This window comes from Heliconius melpomene, chromosome 9 (assembly GCF_056956725.1).
Source record: "Heliconius melpomene rosina isolate 202511_hmr_F chromosome 9, ASM5695672v1, whole genome shotgun sequence".
In the NCBI taxonomy this organism is placed as follows: Eukaryota; Metazoa; Arthropoda; class Insecta; order Lepidoptera; family Nymphalidae; genus Heliconius; species Heliconius melpomene.
In genome coordinates this window covers 8305971-8329254 of record NC_140397.1, presented here as the reverse complement: position 1 = coordinate 8329254, position 23284 = coordinate 8305971, and the positions used below count along the sequence as shown (strand labels likewise).

Here is a 23284-nt window from a genome sequence, read left to right as displayed (position 1 = left end):
GATGAACTATTCATGGGCGACACTTCCAATAGAAAAAATCGAAATATTGCGTTAGATGTGAAATTCATTTTTTATCTCTTATTTTCTCATATTCATTATTTTCTCTTCCCTTCAATATCCCTCGCATAAATGGAAACTTGGGAACCTGGTCTAAATACTCTGTTTCCGTTAAGATATTTACGTTTCTAATTTTTTTCAGAATCCTTTAAGTACTTTTTGCGTAAAAGTGGAACAAACATCCATCTTTATAATCTTCCATAATTACAATATGAGGAGGACAGAATAGGAAGAAGGATACAAAACTAACAGCCTAACATGATTAACAATTACCCATCCAGGGACGCGAACCCACACCAACCTCCATTAAGCAAACTATGCAAACACATAACCATTTAGCTACAATTTGTTGCCCGTAATTACACTGAAAACTCATAAATAATATAAAACGGAGCTAAATTGTTTAAATGTTCATGAACACAATGTCTTCCTGCCTCAGTACTTCAGTAAAATACAATATGTTTTTTTAATATTTGGATGTTCGTGAACTAATTGGGGAATGGTGGGTAGAAAATAGTGATAAGACACTCTTTTCTCCAATTTTTTAAGCCTCATGCTAAAACGGCCTGCTTGTAAAAACGATTGTGAAATGTTTTAGAAATAATTTTGTAGAGATATAAATATTAGGTGCATGAAATTTTTGTCTATCAAATGAGTTTTAAAAAATATCAATGTCTCTTAATGGGGAAGAATTTCTATCACTCACACTATTTCTTTACATTTCTATCATTTCACCTTCTTTTTTTCAGCTTGCTTCCGTATTCCGCGTGTAGTAGGGTAAGAACCGAGAACCTGGATAACGATTGCCGTCAAGAGTAGGGCCCCTGATGTTAATTCACCTTGTTAACCTAAAGCCACGCTCTGCCTTGTTACCAGAAAAAATAAACAGAAATACCACATAACCACACTCTTCTTCTTCTTAAAGTGCCTCTCCAACTAGTGAAGGTTGGCAGTCAACTTCGCATAATTGGTCCTGTCCCTAGCCAAATGAATAACCACATCTACCTTTAAATAGTATTCAAATATTGAAACCTACATAATTGACCATGTATCAAATAAATTAATATTTTATAATTATAATATATGACCTAGTCTTTAATAGTACACCAGATAGATGACCTTTTCGGTGCCTAGTGTTGCGGGATTGAGGGCGCTGGATCTGCAGGATTGGCGGAACTGGAAAGAATCGTCCACATGGCCTTTCCCGAACGCCATGGCTCGGAAAATTAAAGACATCAATGAAATAAGAACGAACTTCACCCTTTTAAATATTGGATATAACTATGTTAAATACTTAGTCAACCGTGATCTGAACGTCTCTATGTATAATAAAAGGACAGAAAAGTCGATTCTGTACATGAAAGGTATAAAAAAATGAAATCGATTAATAATTACAATTATTATTGTTAATATTAAATCGAATAATTTTTCTACTTATCTTCCTAATTTATTTAACTACAATTAAAAACAAGAAAGTACGATTAATAAACATTTTTTTTTGTCTACCATAAATACTATTTTTAATGAAACTTGGTGACATTTTAAATTGTCGAGACAAGCTCAAACAGTGATGTATACAATAACAGCAGGGTAGGCAGAAGGAACCTAGTGTTAAGACACTCCGTTCTCCCATTTCTACCGATTTCTGGAGGCATTGCGAATTGAGTAACATAACTCAACGCCTCGCTACCAGAGCGAAGAAATGGAAATATAAACGTAAATAAATATTTCACTTCCTCGAGTGGGGATCGAACCCACAAAAGTCGCGTTACAGTCAGGACGGCCTCTATATATATAATTTACTATTCCAAATTAGCACATTAAGAGCACACCCAGCACACCCAGCACATACAGCACACAACACTACAAACTACATACAATGCTGCAACGAATAATAAATGAATCGGATTCATCGACATCGGTAGTGGGTACTGTGGCATAAATATACCATGAGTTAGCGCACCTGGCGTTAGAGTACAACACGAGGATATTTGACTAAAGCTAACTAAGTATTAGGAATTTATTATAAAACTATATCAATTGAGGCTACCGCGACGGTCGTGAGTTCGATGCCCATTTGGGAACAAGACAATGTGTGGAGTTGGATTCCGCCACTCGACACATAGTATTGCAAATTGGGGAAAGGATTGTTTTAGAAGTATATTCCCTCTGCCTACCTTGCTATATGCAGGTGTATCCTGCATCCTCGTGATATTCTATTCTACTATTTCAATAATTGTGAATTTTAAGAGGACTTAGTGTTAAGACATTTTCGTTCACTACTTCTCGCCGAATTCTGGAGACATAGAGCGAAGAAATGAAAATAATACATATTTTGCCCCCTATAGTTGATTGATATCAAACCCACAACCGACGCGTTTTCGCGCACGCTAGTGTCCCGCGCCAGGACTGGCCCTAATTATTATTATTTAAGTTAAAATTGAATATAAAAATTGTACGTAAACAATGAACCTCCTGTGGGTGTACAATCGATCGTCTCATTACAACCGCACCGTGTAATCGCTTACATAGAACTGCAGCTAATACTAATTAAACTTTAATCCTTATTGCTATAAAAATAGAGTCTATTTTATAACAGCTCTGCCTTGTAGTATAAATGTATTTTAAACCCTAAATTTATATGGACACGATGTAGTTTGTTTATAGAATTGTTATTATATAGGTATAACGTATTTGAGGCGTAACGGGTGCTGGTTCGATTCTCACTCGAAGAAATTAATATTTACTGTTTTCTTATCCTCGTTCTGTTGGGTGTTACAAAAGATGGTCCATGGATAATTTACTCTCTACTCTGATCTATCTAGTCTCTAGATAAACATAGGGAACCTTGGAACCTACTGTTAAGACATACCGTTCCAAATAAGGCCGTCGATCATAATCCGTTTCCCAATTCCGCCGAATTCTCGAGCCATTGCGTGATTAGAGGCGGAACTCAACGCCGCGCTTTTGCCTCATTACCAGAGCGAGAAAATAGAAATATTAAATAGTTCATTCACTCAAACGGGAATCGAATCTATAAATACTACATTTACTGTCACTGGGCTCTAACTCGTAGAAATACTTATATGGATTTTTTTAGCTTCATGCTATATCTCGCATAAAGCAGAGTAGGCAAAAGGAACCTTTAACCTAGTGTTAAGATACTCCGTTCTCCTTTCTCCACTTTCCTCGATATAAATCTACAGATACATAATTAATTACTATACCTATACAAGTATCTACAATGCCATAAATCAAGAATCGCATAAACGGATTTACGGCTATTGGTATCTATGATTGATTATCTTATTTGCGATAGAGATGTTCTATATATGAGGCCAGTCCTGGGGCAGGGGCACAAGGGTGCAACTATAAACGCGACGGTCGTGGGTTCCATTATCAATTCGAAGAATTAAATATTTTCATTTCCTCAATCTGTTAACGAGGCAAAGCGTAACGTTAAAGTGGGGAAAGGAAGTGTGTTGATGGGAACGGAGTGTCTTGGCACTAGGTTTTCAGGTTCCCTCCACCTACACTGCTATGTATGAACCTAAAAAATAATCAAATTTTAAAGAAATTATTTATTTATTTATTTATTTATTTATTTACACTTTATTGTGTTACATTAAGAAGAAAAAGAAGAGTATAAAAACGACAAAAACATAACAATTGACACACAAAAGGCGGCCTTATCGCTAATCAGCGATTTCTACCAGACAACCTTTGGGTTAGGAAATCTGTGATAAAATAGAGTGGGTGGTGTAAATAAACTTACATGTCATAATAAATTCTAATACTAATACTAATTACTGTTAAATTACCAATTTTCATATCCGTAAAAGAGACATATCAGTAAATTACCCTTTCATTTTAAATAACACTGTACTCAAAGGTTAAATGAGTAAAGGAGCTTAAACCTCGTGCGGTTGTGAGCCCCATACAAATCAACCAGACTGGAACAAACGTTATTGCACTTGACGGGATTCAAACTTGTTACCTACTGTGTATAATGCTAACTCAATGGAATGCACAATACATTTGATACATATTATTGTTTAAAATTGAGTTTTTTTTTTATATATAGTAAAATTATGTTTTTTTTCCTTTTTTAAAAATTATCCTCATACCTAACGTAGGAGGATTACGTACGTATTCAGTTTTCCATTTTTCGCCTAATTTTAGAGATATTTGCATCTTGACATGTGGTGGTATTTAACGCCAATTTGCCTTTAGAGCAGAGAAATAAATATAAAATATAAATAAGCTTCACAGGGTAGGCAGAGGGAACTAATATTAATTAATGTTACGACACTCCGTTCCCCACTTTCCGCCGAATTCTGGAGGCATTGCGAGTTGAGTAGCGGAACTCAACGCCGCGCTTTGTCTCGACACCAGCATGAAGAAATGAAAATGTATATTTAAATAAATAATTTATTTCTTCGAACCCGCAACCGTCGCGTTACAGTCCCTTGAGCCCCTACGCCAGGACGATCTCAAACAATAATATCTTAAGTTATTTTTATTGCCAGTCGTGGGGCAGTGCCACGAAGTGTACCTGTAAAAATCAACTGGTCTTCACGCTAGGTTCCCTCTGCCTACCCTGCCTACCCTCCCTACCCTGCTTACCCTGCCTACCCTGCCTACCCTCCCTACCCTGCTTACCCTGCCTACTCTGCCTACCCTGCCTACCCTGCCTACCCTGCCTACCCTGCCGTGTGCGGGATACAAAATTATTATTACCTCGAGTCCCTACTCGGAATTGAATTCACAACTATTATGTTCACAGTAAAACGTTGTTCCGTTGCACCACGATACCCTTAATTTCAATTAAATATCGATTTCAATTAAAAATTTCTCTCTCTAAGCAAAATTTTAACATACTTCACTGATTACAGAATCAATTGCAATATAGCTCTTCCCGCATGAAATGTGGTCATTAAAATATTAATAGTCTATTCGCTATACATTTTTTATCAGCTTCACGCTGTATCCCGCACACAGCAGGGTAGGCAGAAGGAACCATTTCATTTCTTCGAGTGGGAATTGAACCTACAACCTGGCCAAAATATGTCGATTAATTATAAGTAACAATGAAGATAAGACGCGCCACGATCAATCCGAACGGGACCGATCGTGTCCTTCTATCGCTTATCTCGCGCTCCCGCTTCCACATTCAGCTCAGGCGGAACGTGACAATGAGTCACGCTTTTTCCTGAAGCTTAACCAAACCTGGAAGAAAATCTTTTGATTCCCAAGAAACATAACTTAGAAAAATTCTTTATTACTCGTAGAAAGCAAGCTCTTTCACGTCATAGCGACGTTAATAATAGAAACGGGCGCAGGTGGCCCGCGATCCATCGATTTGTAATTACAGATTCGATTCTTTGTAGCGAACTTGACGTTCGTATTGTTAGAGAACAATGAAAAATTCAGAGGAAAACGGTAAGGCCTCACTTCTGTGCGTATTTTAAGTTACAATGTAGGTACCTATATATGTGTGCTCTATAATCTTTTCTGTATTAAGAATTTTTTTTATTTAATCCCGCACTTGTCAGGGTGGGGTAAGGCAGTGGGAACCTGGGAACTTAGTGTGAAAACTTCTTCACTGATACTTTCCCCCGGATTCTGGAGACATCGCCGCACTTTGCTTCCTTAACAGAGCGAGGAAATGAAAATATTAAATTTGTCATTCCCCCGAGCGAGAATCGAACCCACAATCGTCATATTTACAAACACACGCTCGTGTCACTCCGCCGCGACGGCCGAAAGCGGAATACACAGTGTCTTGACATTATTGACTTGACCCTATTTTTCACTAAAAATACAGGTTCCAAGGCACATCAATAGCTGTCATTTAAAGTGAAAATTAATTTAAATTAATTAATTTGCCTATTTAATTTTTCACTTTATGACAAAAAAATAAAATAGATTTAAATCGACATTTTATTTACATTCCACATCAAAACAATCGAACCAATTTAGCGACACTGCCATGTAAAACTTTGTATTCATTATAAATACAACTTTTGTCAATTGTCAATTTAAAAAGTACTTTTCAATTTCAATATACATATTTATAAAACTAAATTGGTTAATAACACTTTTAAATATAATAAAATTACTTAATTTTAAATGAAAACGCAGTTTTTCTATATGGAGGCCAATCCTGGCGCAATGGCACATAGGTGTGACTATAAATGCGACAGATTGTGAGTTCGATTTCCACTCAGAGAAGTATTCATTTTTTATTAATATTTTCATTTTCAGTTGAATGGTGGCACAACGACGCTTTTTGCCTCGGCACCAGAGCGACTAAATGACAATATTCTGCTTCACGTTGTATCCTGGGCCCACGCACATCAGGGTACGCAGTGGCAACCTAGTGTTAAGACACTCCGTTTCCCATTCTGTCTCATGTTCTTCTTGTAGCGAGCATTAATCTCAACGTTTGACGCAAATTTCTGCTTTCCGAGTCCACTTTGCACGGTCTGTTAGATAGGTTTCATATATTTTTTAAATTATAATTTAAGTACAGAAAAAAATAATTTGGAAGCCGACTCAATTTAACATAGAAATAAAAATAAATTTGTTTGATACACCCTCTAAATGGACACCATGGAACATTAGGTGTAGTGGAATTGTCCGTCTACTTCTTGGATAATAATTAAAACTAATAATTTAAAGTAGGGTATAGAATTACTCTACAAAAAACAACATTATTATATCACTTAATGTGATTCAAGAATTTCTATTAAATTATATCAGGCGTTTGGCCTGAACACTAGGTTCCCTCTACTCTGCCGTGTGCAGGATACAGCGTGAAGCGTGTCAGTAATAACCTTCACTCACTTCATATAGCAAATAGCTGATGCTATCCTCCTCTCATGCCGAGCTCAATATATTTCCTTGATAATATATTGGCTTGGAGTAATAAAGGTGGTGACATGCGTGGTTAGCAGGTGTCCTTATATCGATTACAATGAATATCGTTTATTAAACGATATTTTTTTTATAAAAAATAGGTGCTGTTGTGAATTAATTGGTTGTTATCGTGGTAGTGGGTTCAATACTGATTTGGGGTAATATTTAGAATTATTTTTGTTTTTTCTCTTTGAGATTGAATCACAATTTTATGAACTGAATAAATGGAAACCTTAATAAACGATAAGTCTGGTAGGGGCTGGATCTTGGCCATGCAGTCATATGGCCATGTTTTTGGCACAAGTGAAATTTTTATTTAGTTTTCTACTGGATTCCTTATTAAGCAGAGTAGGATGAGGAAATCCAATATTAAAACACTACGTTTCCCAGTTTCCAATCGTCGAGAAATTCCGTGGTTAAACAGCTGCTGATCTTAACTTTGTGAATTGTCTTATTAGCAGAGGGAAATTAATAAAATAAAAATTAATTAAATTCCCCGAATAGGAATTGAAACCTGAACTACCGCGTTTACACTCTGTCTCACGACAATAACAAGCAATATGTAAGTTATTAAGTTAACTCGCTTTGGCCGTCGCGTAGTGGGACTACTTACGACTGTAATCGTGAAAATTGTAGGCTCAGTCCTTCATTTTTTTTATTTAGTAGACATAGCGTGGCGTTGAGTTCCGCCAGTCGCAATATCTAGAAAATTGAATAGATCGTATGGAACAGAGTGTCTTCTCGTTGGGTTTTCTTATTATTAAATAATCATCTTATACTTTATTCGGCCATATTAATATTAAAACGATAATCTCTTATAACCGCTTTATTTTAAACATTGAAAGTGCCTATAGAATATATGTTCATAAAAACTTCTTTGAAGTCTAAAGAAGGACGCTGTTACCGCCTGCAGCGGTATGTGCACTACATGGCCAAGTCTGTTATAAAGTGAAGGTAGCTTAAAGCGTTTTGCTAGCGGCTAACAGTGGGCAACGGTAATGTCTTGCTGGAGAACGGAGTGTTCTAATACTGTTTCTTCTCAAAAGCCTCTGCCTACCCTGTTATGTGCTGGAAACAGCGTCCTAGTATACAGAAGCTATAATAAATATATATTTGTATTTCACTGTCTAGTACCCTGTTCCCACACAAAACGCATAGTCACGGAAATTACGCGGAAAGTGGAGAAAGGAGTCTAAGCACTACATTTTCTCTGCTTATCCGGTTTTGCTTGAACAAGCTTCTTTAAACAAACTTCTAATCTGTAATACTTAAAACTAAAAAAACTAACCATTGAAGTTAGAACAGTTATATTATCATTTCGGATTTGTTCGTTCGCTTTGCAACATTAATTCCTCTAGGAATAGATCCCGCTACCTAATACGCTAGTCATCAAACTCCTTTTTAGTACAGAATACAATGTTGTACACGAGAAGCAATCTCTCAAGGGAATAAATCTAAATTAAAGGTTACATCTAGGATTCTAGTTGTATAATACTATGAAGTTCCGTAGTCAAATTTATACTGTACTTGTGTATACTTATTATATCTTCACGCATATTTAGTGACTATATACTCCGTTCTCCACTTGGATATATTGTGTTGGTGGTCGCAAGTGAAAGAAAAATAAAAATATTATGTATAAAAACATTGAAGCTGTCGTCATGGCATAGCTTGTGCGTTCCCTCTGCCTACCCTGTTGTGTGCGGGATACAGCGTGAAATTGATTATTTTTTAAGAAATGTAAGGGGAGCTCCAAGGGAAACATTTAGATTTTTCACTTTTACATCCCAAAGTTGCCCCACCAAGCAGTTCCGTACAAACTGCCCCACAAACCACGTACACGTGCCACGGAACTCCAGAAACCAGTGAAAATAAACATAAAAGTGTAAGACCCGGCAATAACACTTACGCGTGGAGCTCCAATTAGCAGTTAGACGTTAACGCCTCGTTCTACCTCTTAGATGATTGTATCCGATACGATGCATTTTATTTTGATGCATTTTATTTAGATTTATAATTTTGTTTTTTTAAGAATCATGTTTTTTTTAAGCAATGGCCGTGCGAGATATGATGCACATATCTTTCTCATTACTTAACTCTATTCCTGGAAGTTTTAAAGGTATAAAAAAATTACTAGGGGAAATTTTTCGTATTTAGGTACTTTCGAGCTCTAACCTCCTCTCTTAACTTTCTAACGCCGTTATAACTGACAGTTAGTGTTCTAAACTTTACACAGATAAATCGATGATACATAATAATCACTCATTACTCCTTTAAAATAATTTATGTATTATGCGAGATGTTTTTAAAAATGCCAGTATTAATACAGTTGCTTCACAATTTCTACATTAATATTCTGTTTGTCGAACAAAAAGGACAAAATATACAATGTCATAGTAAAAATAGTGATAGACATAAGATAGGAACGAGAAATAAAAATAAGATTGTTACTCCAAGTTTTCGCCTCCAAAAAATTAATAAATCTTTTTTGGGTCTGAGTATACGTGTATATAATTGCACATTGTATTCTAAGTTTACCACTATCACAATTTAAAGTACGAGTATCTGTAAAAAAATATGAACAAGTAAAGCAAAATAACGACTGTTCAAAAATATTTAGAGTTGCTAGAGAAATTCCCCACATGGAGATTGAACCCACAATCATCGATAAATCATTTCTTTGTTGAAGACAAATTTAAATACGGTCAAGATTAAAATTAGAACAAAACAAAATTATTATTGCTTTTTGACTTTTTTTTAAATAATAAAATAGTTTTGTATTGTTCTAAAAGTCTTTAGTTAGTAGAACTCAACGCTAAGCTTGATGAAGACCTCAGTGAGTAAATTAATAATTCTATCCCCCGAGCGGGAATCGAACCCACAATCGTAGCTAGAAAATATTGCTTTTAAATACATACGAGTATGTGCTAAACGTACTCTCTAACTCAACTATAGTTATTATTTTAACTTTATTTTGAACTTGGACATGTGACTAGAATGCAGTTAATTACATTTTAAACCTATTTGTAACGTCGCACACTATTTTAGGATTGCATCCACTAAAAAGCTATTAATATGTCGGAGTTGGGTGGATTTCCCGCGCACATAGTTTTTGAGTACCCGATCTACAGTGGGCTTCCGTGGATAATGTAAACATAATTTGTGATATTACGAATTAATTACAACACCGTAACCAATTCACAAGAAAGCAGCTATCGCTATCCCAGTAGGTAGATACACAGCACGGAACGCGGGACAGTTTCAGTGCCGTCTGCACCGGCCGACCGCCAAACACAAAGTGAGTCGATGTCCGTCGGCAACGCCTCGACTCGCCCCTTCCATAATGATGCAAAACACTAACTCTGTCGAGCGCCAACAGATGGCGCTGGCGTTCCGGAACCACCTCAGTACTACAAATTCCGACAAATATATATTATTTTAATATTATTAGGGCTGTCGTGGCGCAGCGTTTGACTGTGCAACCGCGTCGATTATTGGTTCGGTTTTCATTCGGGAGAATCATTTATATTTATTTTTTCGCTCTGCTAACAAAATATATCGCATTAAGTTCTGCCACTCAACAATGTATCGATAATTAAGGGAAAAGAGTGTCTTAACACTAGGTTACCATTACCCTTGTTATATACCGAATATAATGTGGAGCCCAAAAATTGTAATAAATAAAAATACGTTCATAAATTCATATAGAAAATAAATATAAGCTATATAGCGCTTTAAATTAAGTGGAAGTCTCTTAACACCCTTTGTCTATTCTACTGTGTCATTCACATCTGAAATTTAAAATATCGTGATCGGGAATCGAAAATAAATGAAAAATGTTATAAAAAATATTTTCAATACCTACTTAAATCCTATAAAAAAGAAATTTAAGCTATATAGCGCTTTAAGTTAAGTGGAATACACAACGTCTCTTAAAGTCACGTAGCTGAAGATTAGACCTAATCTCAAGTCTAAGGACGTCTGGGAGATTTACCGCCCGCTATCTGTTTCTCCGCTAATTCTACTAACCTTAGAAATAAGCTAAAATAATGATACAGGGTGAGCTACTTGTTATATGTAGTTTGTACGATGCTAGTGTAATGCTAGATTATGTTATATTGATTAGGGAGTTTGCTGGTTGAAATTGACAAAGGTTTTGACTCAAGTGGATATTTAACCGAAACTGCAACGAATCTGCAAGCGGCATAGCAGGGTAGGCAGAGGGAACGTGGGAAGCTAGTATGAAGAAACTCCGTTCCTATCAAGACACTTTCGTTGAAGGAAAGACGTTCCACTGAAGTCCAGAGGCATTGCCTGGCAAAACTTAACATCGCGTTTTGCGTCGTTACCATGGCATAGAAGTGTAAATATTATTTTTTTTGAATGGGAATCGTTTACAGACGCAAGCTTGTGCCATGCTTGTCATTAAAGATCTTCCAAATTAATTTAAAGGATTAACGCTGTGAAAGTCCCAAGTTCAAATCCAAGATGAATATATAGGTACATTCTACCACGACGAACTAGAATATAGCACATTTATAATTTTAGCACTTCCAAGTCACGTCGGAGCTTGGCAAGATTACCTAATCTTCATTTTAAGATTTATGATGTATAAATAAATGTTTATTGTTTTGGCGTCCTCACTTTAGGTTACTAAAGTGCTTAGAATTGCTATTTTTTTTAGTAACTACAGTATCCCGGATACAGCAGGGTAAGCGGAGGGAACATGGAGGGAGAACAGGGAGAAGAGAATATTAAGACACGTATTTTTGCGTGCTGAGTGGTGGAACTTTACTCCACAGTTTTTATGTTACCACATCATTTAGTGAACTACTGATTTAATTTAACTAAATAATTTATATTTAATATTAACTACGAAAAAAAAAACAGTTGAATTTATAACCTCCTTCTTTTTGAAGTCGGTTAAAAAAGAATCGCGCTGAGTTTCTAATGCTATTTCTTTTCAGGTCTTCGTTGAGTTCCAGTGAAACTGAAAAAAAGATTGATTAACTTTAACATCTTCTCTTCTTTGTGTTAGAATATCACCTTTTTCCTTCCATAATATTTTTTTTCATAGGATAACTCCTGATTCCTGACAATTATAATTTATTATCTTCAAACTGCCTTAAATCCGCTAAATAAATGGCATATCAATAAAAACTACTTACATTATTATAAGAAAAAGACATATATATAAAAACCACGTAAATCACCAAATTCACTCATATTTACTTCGAACGCCATCTGTTGGTTAGTGATGGGTCGTCGCGATAGGCGAAGCGATTTGTGGGGCCGTCACCGGCGTCAGCACCCCAACGTGGCTTAGATGTTCGTTTACTAGGGTCACTATTTACTCAAAACGATAGATGTATGACTGGTTATTAGGGTTGGCACTCGTGAGTTTTGAAATTGTAGAAAAACTGATTAGGTAATTTTTTTTAGGGAACCCAGTGTTAAAGTCAGTTTCCCTTCTTTACCGCCCCATATTCTAAACAATTGCGTGTTGGGGGCGGAAATGAACAGTACGCTTTGTCTAATAAATAAATATAGCTCATTCAGCAAATGGTAATAGAACCCATAACTGTCGCATTTACAGGCCGACGCTATCCCACTGTGCTAGGACAGTCTAATTTAATGTCAGCCAGATTCGAACCCTCTCTTTCCGCCACATCCACTTATCATCACTATAATTATAATTACTTATTGGTAACAGCTGTTATAGCAAAAATTAAAAAAACATTTTTAACAAATTGTACATCTCAGTAAATGGAAAAATATTTTCACCTGTTATGATTCTACGTTTTTTTTGAGGCGGCGTTAAGTTTCGCCAATCAACACATAATGCTGAAGGTCGTCCATTCGTCCGTCACACACTCCGTTTTCCACTTCTTAAGTGGCGTAACTCAACAACACGCTCTGTCTCGTCTTGGGTTATTGTCCCATATTCGTTTAACCTCACGTAGTATCATCATCCTGTACATAGCTGGATAGGTAGAACATAAGGTTAACAGACTCCATTCCCCAACTTCCACCCAAATCGAGCGATTGAGTCTTAAGTGGCGAAATTTCCATTAGCAAAGCAAGAAAAATGAAAACTAACTTTCTCACGAATGGTAACCGAACCCACACTCGTCGCGACCACACTCAAGCTTTAAACTTTAATAATATTCCAACCATAGTGTATCATTAAACAGTTGACCCCGTTAACTTTCCTCTGACATTTCCTGACGACCTTTCGACTCCATACATTATTTACGAACACCTGTCCACCGTTCCATGTTCACAAGAGGAATTAACACCGAAATGTTTCATATTCACATTTAAAAAGGTTGATATGGATGTGGTCTTCCTATGGTCGTCCGTTCATATCCTGTGTTGGTGAATTTTAAAATAAATAAAATGTATGGTAAATTAAGTATATAATATAGTAGATCCAGACCGACTTCGGTCACGGCAATTGCTTCATCTCTAGGTTATGGAAGCACACCTTCTATATAGTCTTCTATATAGTCTGTCCTTCAATTCAATGTGCCTGGCATCTAGCTATCAACGCCGACAGTTCTCAAAATCATTGACTCTGGTATGAACCAAAGCTCTCCATTCTGTCAGTGTTCCTACAAACTGCCGAATTTCCCAGACATTACGTCTGGAGTGGGGGAGTTAAACGCCGTGCTTTGTCTTGTACCTCGGCAAGGAGATTGACAGTAATTAATTCTCATTTAGATACTTTACGCGAGGGCCACAAAATATATTATTTTTATTTAGAAAAAATACACCTAACGTACATTGTACATCCCTATCACCTTAGCTCGTACTATAGCAGCTATGGACACTTTCGTAGCTAGCGTGTTTTATAAAAAACGTGTCTTTACTGACCGTACTCTTTGAATTTATTTAAGGCTTCCTAAAAGCCTAGACTTTTGTCCACGTCCTGAACTGGCTGTATTCTATAGCGTCAAGATCACAAAAATAAAGAAAGAAATCCCATTTGACCGCAAGCTTGAAAAAGATGGCGACAAAACGCGAGTTACTTCACTGTGGTAGACTTATTTTGGAAGTACAGTATCTTAGTATATAAACAAATATATGGACCGTTTATTTTGAAAGTGGTGTAAGTCCATTTTTGAGAAAAATGAGCTATTACGTAATTCATGCTTAATTTAATGTAATTTTTTTATATATAACTAGTCCGTGTTAAATTTCTCAAAAAAAACCCATGTTTTGAACAACTTAAAATCCGTCGGTAAATGAAATTGCATAATCATCGACATACTAATCTTTAATTTTCTCGAAACAAAAGAAAATGGACTTACACCACTCTCAAAATAAACGGTCCATATATTAAAAATTATAAGTGGTCGTCATGGAGCAGCGATACGGCGTCTGGCTCTCTCTCGCGATGGTTATGGATTCCATTCTTTCAATTTTCAATAATCCAATAAGAATTGTTGTGACTGACCTCTGAAATCATAGAATCTTGTAAGATTTCAGAAGCCAGGAGTGACGCAGGGGCACAACGTGACATGTTGTGAGTTCGATTCCCATTCGCGATGATAAAATATTTAATATTTTCCTCTCGTCTGCAGAATTCGGCGGAAAGTGGGGAGCAGTATTTTAACAATAGATTCCCAGATTCCCTCTGTCTACGCTACTATAGACGGAATGCTGCGTAAAGCTGAAAAACAAAAAATGGGGAAACGGAGTGATACAAAATAATTCTCTCCGCATATACCTACTATATCCAGCCAAAAAAAAACTATGCTATCTATTTACGTCCGCAACAGACTACGCTTGGAACGGACATCAATTATTTGCGAATCACCCGCTCACCCTGACTTAGTACTTTTTATACGTAATTGATTGCTGGCAGTACTAATTCCCACTGCACGGTGTCAATTTGTCTTTTACTAATTTGTTTATAGCCTGTACACCCCAAAATACAGAAGGGAATTCAGGGGGACCTAGAATTAAGACATTTCCTTTCCTATTTTCTGTAAAAATAAGACTTTCTGCCGAATTCTGGAGACATTGCGTGTTGAGTAACGAAAATGGGATTCAAACCTTTAGTCCCCTAATTATATTATTTGTTTATATTAAAAAAATACCTTTTAAATCATACTAAAATGTCTGTCGGGGTGGTGACATTTTAGTACCATGTGATGTCAACGACCGTCGTGTTTACGACTTTAGCGGCTATTAACGGTGTAATTAAAATATTTTGTATTAATATATTTAAATTACAGCCTTTTGGCATAGTGGAAAGGCTGTCTGTGAACGCGGCAGTTGTGGGTTCAGTGCATAGGGCGTGAAGCTAAAAAAAATATAAAATTACTATTGCTTTATAACAAGCTATGTCTTTGTGAAATTGTAATCAATTATTAATATTAATTTAAATTAGTGCCTGCTATTTATTTTCAATTTCACGCTGCATTTCCACATATAACTGGAAAGCAGAGAGAACTTAGAGTAATGACTCTCTATTCTCTACTTTGTGCCCGAATTTCAGATACAGCGTGTTGTGTCGTGGAATTCAACGCCGCAAGGGTTTTGTTGCCATAGCGAGAAAATGATAACTTGCTATATTATAAAAACAAAATTATAATCCTGATTCGCAGGAAAATGTGGAAGTTGTTTTTTTTAACCGACTTCTGTAAGAAAAGGAGGTTATCAATTCGACTGTATTTTTTTTTTTATATGTAGAATTAGAACCTCTACACATAACGAAGCCATGACTTCTACTGAGTTTTCAATACTTTTTGATACTAATAAAATATTTTTTCAAGAAGTTCTCGACATTTTGTTTTCACCTGCACTCTGGGCATTTAAAGAATAAGCATAATCAAGTTTGGTCATCAATCATAGCGCCGGCTGTCCGTATTCCGTAACTACTGTTTCATACAATATTCATAGATAGGTATTGATTTTTGTAATAATAATATTCCTTATATTCTTCTTTTAATTTGGTAGCGAGTCACAGCGCTGCGTTTAGTTCCGTTAAAATGTAATGTCTTGAAAAGTTGTGGTGGACAGAGAACAGAGATCTCAGAGATTCAAGATTGAGACAGTGATCTTGCCAGACGGACAAACGGATCCTATAAGGGTTCTGTTTTTCCTTTTTATGTATGGAACCGTAAAAACGATGGCCCTAGTGAAATAATATAAGCTATTTTTTATTTAATAGCAGCATAACCTAGCAGTAAATAGTCTTACACAAAAATTAATAATAAATTACATTTTAATTCGTTACAGCGTTGAATTGCGCAATACCTCTAGAATTCCTCCAGAAAAGTTAAAAACAGAAAAGTGTTAATAGGAACAAAGTATTTTCACACTAGGTTCCCAGGTTCCCTCACCTACCCTACTATGTGCTGAATACAGCGTAAAGCTAATAAATAAAATATTTTTTACCCAAAATAACTTGATATACAAAAACCGCACGGAACTATAAATAGAAGCAACATCCTAAAGTATTTACGAGTAACTTTTGTTGTTAAATATATACACCTAATTGATTATTCTCGCGCTGGTCGAGACCGATACAGCATCTATTATACTAGTATTAGTATTTGGTTTTGCTTATATTTTGTAATTGCTTTAAAATATTGGAAATATAGATTTTATATACGATAATTTTGGGTTCAAATACAAAGATAAATTTTTAATTTTCACACTATATCCCACAGATAACAGTGTAGGTATAGGAACCTTAGCTACCTAACCTCTGTCCCCCACATACCGTCTATATTTCGAGACATTGCGGAATTCAACGCCTTATTTTATCTACTAAAGTAAAAAAAATCAAATGTAATCATTACTCCAGTTGGTATTCGAAACCACAATCGTCGTCGCGTTAACAATTAGACGTACCACTGCACAATGACAGCCTCAACGGTTTGTTTACATTCCGTCCTCCGACATTAAAAGGTGCGGCGTTGAGTGCCGCCACTCTACACGTAATGCCTCTAGAATTCGGCAGAAAGTGGGAAATGGAGTGTCTTCACGTTAGGTTCCCTCTGCCCTGCTACATTGGGGATACAGGATGAAGCTAAAAAAAAACAATATTTGTAAGCTTCTCTAGTAAACATGTTTAATGTCATATAAAATGCTATTGTCACGATACTAAAACATAAATAACTCGCAAAAACATCCAGACAAAGTAAAAATTGTACTAACTTTTGTTTATGTTAGAATGTCATGCAAATAATGTACATTATGTGTATTTTTCTACTTTTATCTAGTTTTTAAGCAGCTTCATGGTCTTTTTTGCATAATAGGGTGGGCAGAGGGAACCTAATGTTAGGACACTCCGTACTCATTAAGACACTGCAGTTCTTACATTTTCATTTATTTAAAAAGAAATATTATATATTTTTAATGCTTTCATTTTATGGCCCTGGTAACGAACATGTTTAAATGGAAAAAAGAGAGAGATAATCACGGAACTTAACGCCATGCTTTGCCGCAATGCCTCCAGAATTCACCACAAATTGGGGACCAGAAGTGTCTTAATGGGAACGTAGTGTCACATTACAACAATAGGGGTCCGTAGCGAGATAAAAATCCACAACAATCATTGTTAAAAATATCTAATACCCTACATCTACACCATTGAGTACAAAAATACTATTTCAATATGTTCAATTTTCAAGATATTTTGTTACAAATAGATACTGAAAGGCACTTTCAAGTTAAGTAATGCTATTCACAAATATAATTCATATCACAGGACATTTATCCTTTTTCTCCACTTTTTGTGTATATAGTAGAAAAGAAAACTTAGTGTTAAAACATCTGTCATCCCACTTTACCACCTATTTTTTTTTAAGTAGTGGAACTCAAGACCGCACTTATCATTGCGAGATAATGAAAATATTTCAATCCCCGAGTGCAAATCGAACCCAAAACCTTTTACAGTAACTAGTTGCTGCTGAGCTACTACGGCCTCGCACTACAGCGTGTACCTATAGGTAATATAAGTTACAGATATTACTTAGTTATAATAGTCATATTATACTAAATTTAGATTATTTTTCTTATTGAAAATAATAAAAAAATGCTACAATTACTCCAAAAAAACCCGAAATGCTCCGAAACCCTGCGGAGCGTAGTTAATGGAGTATCGTAACACTAGGTTCCCTCTGTCTATGTCCTTCTGTAAGCTGAAAAAAAATACAAAAAATCGAACCTACGACCTGTCTAACATTTCAACAAAACTAACTAAAATACACAATGCATTTTAATCGCACAACGGCGTAGCAGAGTCAGCATTTCACAAAGACTATTTAAAGACAATCTTTTTTTTTTTAATTCCGACGATGTGGCTTTCAGTTCCCTGAAACTGATTAGTAGACAAATAAAAGAAAAAGTTTCAGCTCCAATTATACTGTAAATGTTTTTAGACTTATTTAAAGTTTGTTTTTGTTTAATTTTATTTAGTGTTAATTTCGTTTCTGTTGATGTTGCGTTGGTTGCGAGTTCGAATCAATTTAGAGGGAATATATTATCGAAAGCCCTATTCATATATAAAAAAAAATTGGATAGTCCATTTATCGAAGTTGCACAGAAGCAAAATATTGCAAAGACGCGAGAACTGGAGAGATTCCGTGGTTTAATAGGCCATCACAGTTTTAAAAGAGGAGTATGAATTGTTATCTATTGAAAGAAGAAGACAAAGCATGGCGATAAGTTCAGTAACTCAACACAATATATCTCGGAAATTGGAGAGGTACCCAACCCTCCTCTCTCTATATATGTCATAAATAAACCATAAAATCATAATTATCTAATTAAAGATTCAGCGAAAACAACAAAAACGCGACGCAAGCACAACCCAAAAATGGCCTTTTAAAATTACATTCGACCCCAAAAATAAAACAAAGTATGCGAAAATTTATATTCATTTCATTCCGCAAACTTAGTTTCTGACAACAGGTAATGGGTATATAAGAGAAATCACATTTTCTTTGTAAATGAAAAATAAGCCATATAAACGGTGGGACGCCGCGCCGGTCTTCGCCCGCATTCGTTTGAATTTTGTCTTTTTTATATTTGTTTAAGTTGATTTGGAAAAACTGATTTGTATTATGAAAATAATGTGTTTTTTCTTTTATTTTATTTTAGTTTCTCGCTGTATTCTTTATACACTAGGATAGGCAGAGAGAATCTAGTGTCAGAGCACTCCGTCCGTTACGCGCCACTCCATTTTTAAGATATTTCGTATTGAATAGCGAAACTCAACGCCGCGGTTTCTCTTCTCTTGTCTTGTAACGAAATAAAAATAATTGACTCCCCAGAGTGGGTATCAAACGTGCAACCGTTTACTGGCCTCTAAACCTTCGTTTACGTTAAATGGGGTTAGGAAAAATTATTAGAAAATGCTTAGAATTAATGCTTACTAAAAATCCTAACGAAAATTTGACTTCGTGGTATGTATAGAGGAGACATGTTGTCGAGGGAAAAACAAGTGCAAGTCTTAATTGGGTTATTATAAATATTGTATATTATTTTTCATTACTTGTAAGTCTTATATAGAAGAAAGCAAATTCCGAAAAAAAAATATCTTTAAGCATAACTATTATTATTCTATTTAATGTGTAAGAAAAAAAACTTACAAATAGGTCCATTCCGCCAAAAAGAAAACAAAATTTTTAACTCGTCCTGGCAACTCTATCCAATAATTCACAAAAAGGGAAACCCCCTCAATAATACACGTTTCCCCGTCAGGTGGTACTTGATTAAAATTTTGTTAAAAAATATGAGTTTTCACTTATTTAATATTTTCTTTTGTTTTTTTTTCTAATTTCCTTATAAGCAAGAAAAATGGCAACGGCCGTTGTTTGCGTATGTTTAAAATTAAGCGTATGCCTTAACTTAGATCCCCAAGTTCCCTCTGCCTACCCTGAATCTTAAAAATTAGTAGGTATTAACATACATACTCGTAGCTGTATCTATAGCCAAATTAAATAAAGAATGTCATCAGATTCTGCCACCAGAACGTCTTATCGAAGTCCTTATAATTGAAGCCCCTAGTAGCATCAGATTACTCAAATTAATCCAAAATGTTGATTAGTCATAACTATCGAAACTACAGCAACAGAACCTACCCTTCCAGATCAGAGCAACCTGGTCCGAAGTGCTTAACCTGGTCCGATTTTAATAATGGCACCAGCAGAATTACGAGCTCCTCCAAACAAGAAAATTGGCAAACAAAAGAAATATAAGCGGCATTATGATTTGCATGCAAATTGAAGTATAATTCGGTACGACAATAAATACTTGGCTGTGCTAAGTGTTCTCCAGCTCAATCGAGGGAAATAATTAGACATTTTTAAGCCAATTTAGAATAAGTGGCCATTCATATAGAAAATTTGTGGACAGATTTGTCTTGGTGATTAAGAAATTATGAAATTGGTCCAAATCATTGATCTGTTAGTTTATACTTTGTTATGATTGTCTTTTTAATTTGAGAAGTGCGTCGTTAGGTTCCGCCATTAAACATTGTATAATGCACAAATTCCGGGGGAAAACTAAAAAAGGAAGTTCTTAACACTAGCTGTTTGTAGTCCGTTAAAAGTGGGCCCTATAAAGTTAACCTAATATTAAAACTCCTTTCCCCACTTTCCGCTCAATTTCCGACCCAATGAAAATTTTAAATATTCCATTTCCTCGAGTGGGAATCGAACCCACAACCTCACGCTTACAGTCGCACGCTTGTGTTTTTGCGCCACGATTGGCGTTGGCGATCACAACCACCGAAGATATATAAATCGAACTCACAATCATATTTACAATCAGACTCCTTGATACTGAGCCATAAAGGCCTCAACAACTAGGTATATAAAATATATTAATCACTAAAAAGTTTCCAGCTAATAAGACTTAGAGTGGACTAAGAGAATTTTTGGGCAAGCTTAATGAAATGACCTTTTAATACCGTTCTTAGAAGCTTTCTGCAATGTAGTAATAAAAACTTATTACGTCCCTCACCCCACACTTACAAAGTGTTCCTAATTAAATTACTTAATTAGCTGATTGACAGAATAACGTTTTTTTTTTTTTAATTTAGAAATTCTACTTTTCCTACTAATATTAGAAATGTGAAAGTAAGTACATGAGACAAATACTACTAAATGGATTTAGATGAAACTTTACAATTAAAGCTAAACAATTCAGGCAAATTAAGGATCCTCGGTCCCGCTCGGGGAAATATGGTTTAATTTTTTCACTCTGGTAAGAACAATAAGCGGCGTTGAATACCGACGTTCTACGTTCGACGTTCTCTGCCTACACTGCTATACATCTATATATATAAAATCGAAAGGTCACTCACTCATCACGAAATCTCAGAAACTACAAGAGCTAGGAATCTCAAATTTTGCATAGGAGTTACTTATAGGACGTAGGTGCTCGCTAAGACGGGAATTTGCAATATTCGACTTCTAAGGGGTTGTTTTTGGGGTTGAAAGTTTGTATGAAACTTCGTTACTACAAATGCTAGGAGTGTCAAATTTTGCATAGACGTCACTAGGACGTAGCCATGGAGACAGAAATTAATAATAACCATAGTTCACGCGGGTGAAACCGCGAGTGGGCCGCTAGTACGAGATATAGCAAAAAAAATGTAAAATTAAAATTTAGGCTCCAGCTGTATCTGTAAAAGAAAAAGTATATCCTAGTAGGTATTGACTGTTAAAAATTCAGGTCTGCGCGTTTTATTCGGCTCATAAACCCCTAATGTTATTTATTGGTGCAATAAACGGAGGGAAGTAAAAATAACGAGTGAGGGAACCTGCCTTTTTCATTTACAATGTTTACTATTTGTACACGACGCCACGTGGGGAAGGTGTTTCAACATATTATAAGATTGAAATCACCTTGGCGCAATGGAATGGAGGCAGAGTATAAACGCTTTAATGTATATATTGATTTATATTTTCAATTTTTAGATAATGTCAATTTTTAAATGAATTCTTTTTAACATACAATTCACACGTTCCTTACAGCATAATTCAAGAACAGTCATAGAAGCAGAACAGAATAGAATCAGAAGTAGTGTAGAATTTAGGCGGAAATTGGAAAACTTATTTATTGGCTAATCTTGGCTGTAATAATCTTCTCTTTATTCTTTTTAATGGAAAATTGAAACGACGGTAAGTCAGTTCGTCCTTTTGTTATTTATATAAATGTATGACGAAACCTAACGTCGTCACGTTATACCTATTGCAACTATTACATAAATATGCTAATAAACGTCCACCTAAATAAACATTCTGCTGTAAATTTCAAAAGAAGACAAAAAAAATCCACATAAAATTACAACAATTCAAGAAATTCTAGACTCGTTACAGTAACAAAGAAACAATTATATAATTACCCTGGATAACACAAGGATAACAACCTAAGCCTGAGTTCTACATCTTCAAAAAACAATAGAAGAAAGGGCTAAATGCAAATGTTCGTTAATACTTTTAATTGGACAATTTTACGCATCTGCCCGCCGCTACCTACTTCTAAAGTCGTCTAACTTAATTACACAAGTCAATTATATCCGCCGCAAGTCGAGGAACGGGGCTGAACACCGAAAAATAAACTTTAGCCAAAGAAAATAAGATCTTGGTCCAAAATTCAAAGAAATTTGCTAAAAAACCTAAAGGTAAGGTAATCTTTGAATCCTAAATTCTTTTCGGAATTATTATTTTGAAGGAAGTTAGATGGATTTAATTTAACTGAGAAATTAAATTAATTATAATATTTGATGGCTGAACTCCTTAGCTTTGGAATGTTTTTGACTTTTTTTTAATTATTTTACTAGTTTTCTGATAAAAACTGCTTAAATAACAAAATTTTACTTGATTTTTCACGAATCTTTCGCTTCATGGGGGGTTTCTTGTAGACCTGGATATACTGCACTACATTTTTAAGAAGACACGACAAATAGGGTATTTTTTAGCTTCGATTTTTAGTGGTTAACGCACAAATCTATGTCGAAGAACGAACCGAAGGAACGACAATATTATATAACACAGTTCTCTAAGTCGAACACAATCAACACTTATTATAAGAAAACGTATAAAAACTGGACATAACTCGAACCCGCGCCTCTTGGAAACTAAAAATCTCGTCCAAACCTTAGATAAGATTGACGTTTGATAAGAAAGTATTTAATCTTATGTTAAGTTTTTATCAAGTACGATCTTACAAGTAAGTATGTCTTAGTTCTTATACATACACTTCTTGCAACTGTAGGGAGATTTGTACAAATTTAGGGCACAACGTTTAGGGCTTAATTTTTTTATGTATAATTCTA

General features: G+C 35.4%; 1 protein-coding gene across 1 annotated transcript in view; it reads right to left on the bottom strand.

Moving 5' to 3' along the window:
- Positions 1-23284, bottom strand: part of LOC146536465 (nephrin-like) — a 141799-nt gene that overhangs the window by 116862 nt on the left and 1653 nt on the right. The gene's annotated exons all lie outside the window — the stretch shown is intronic.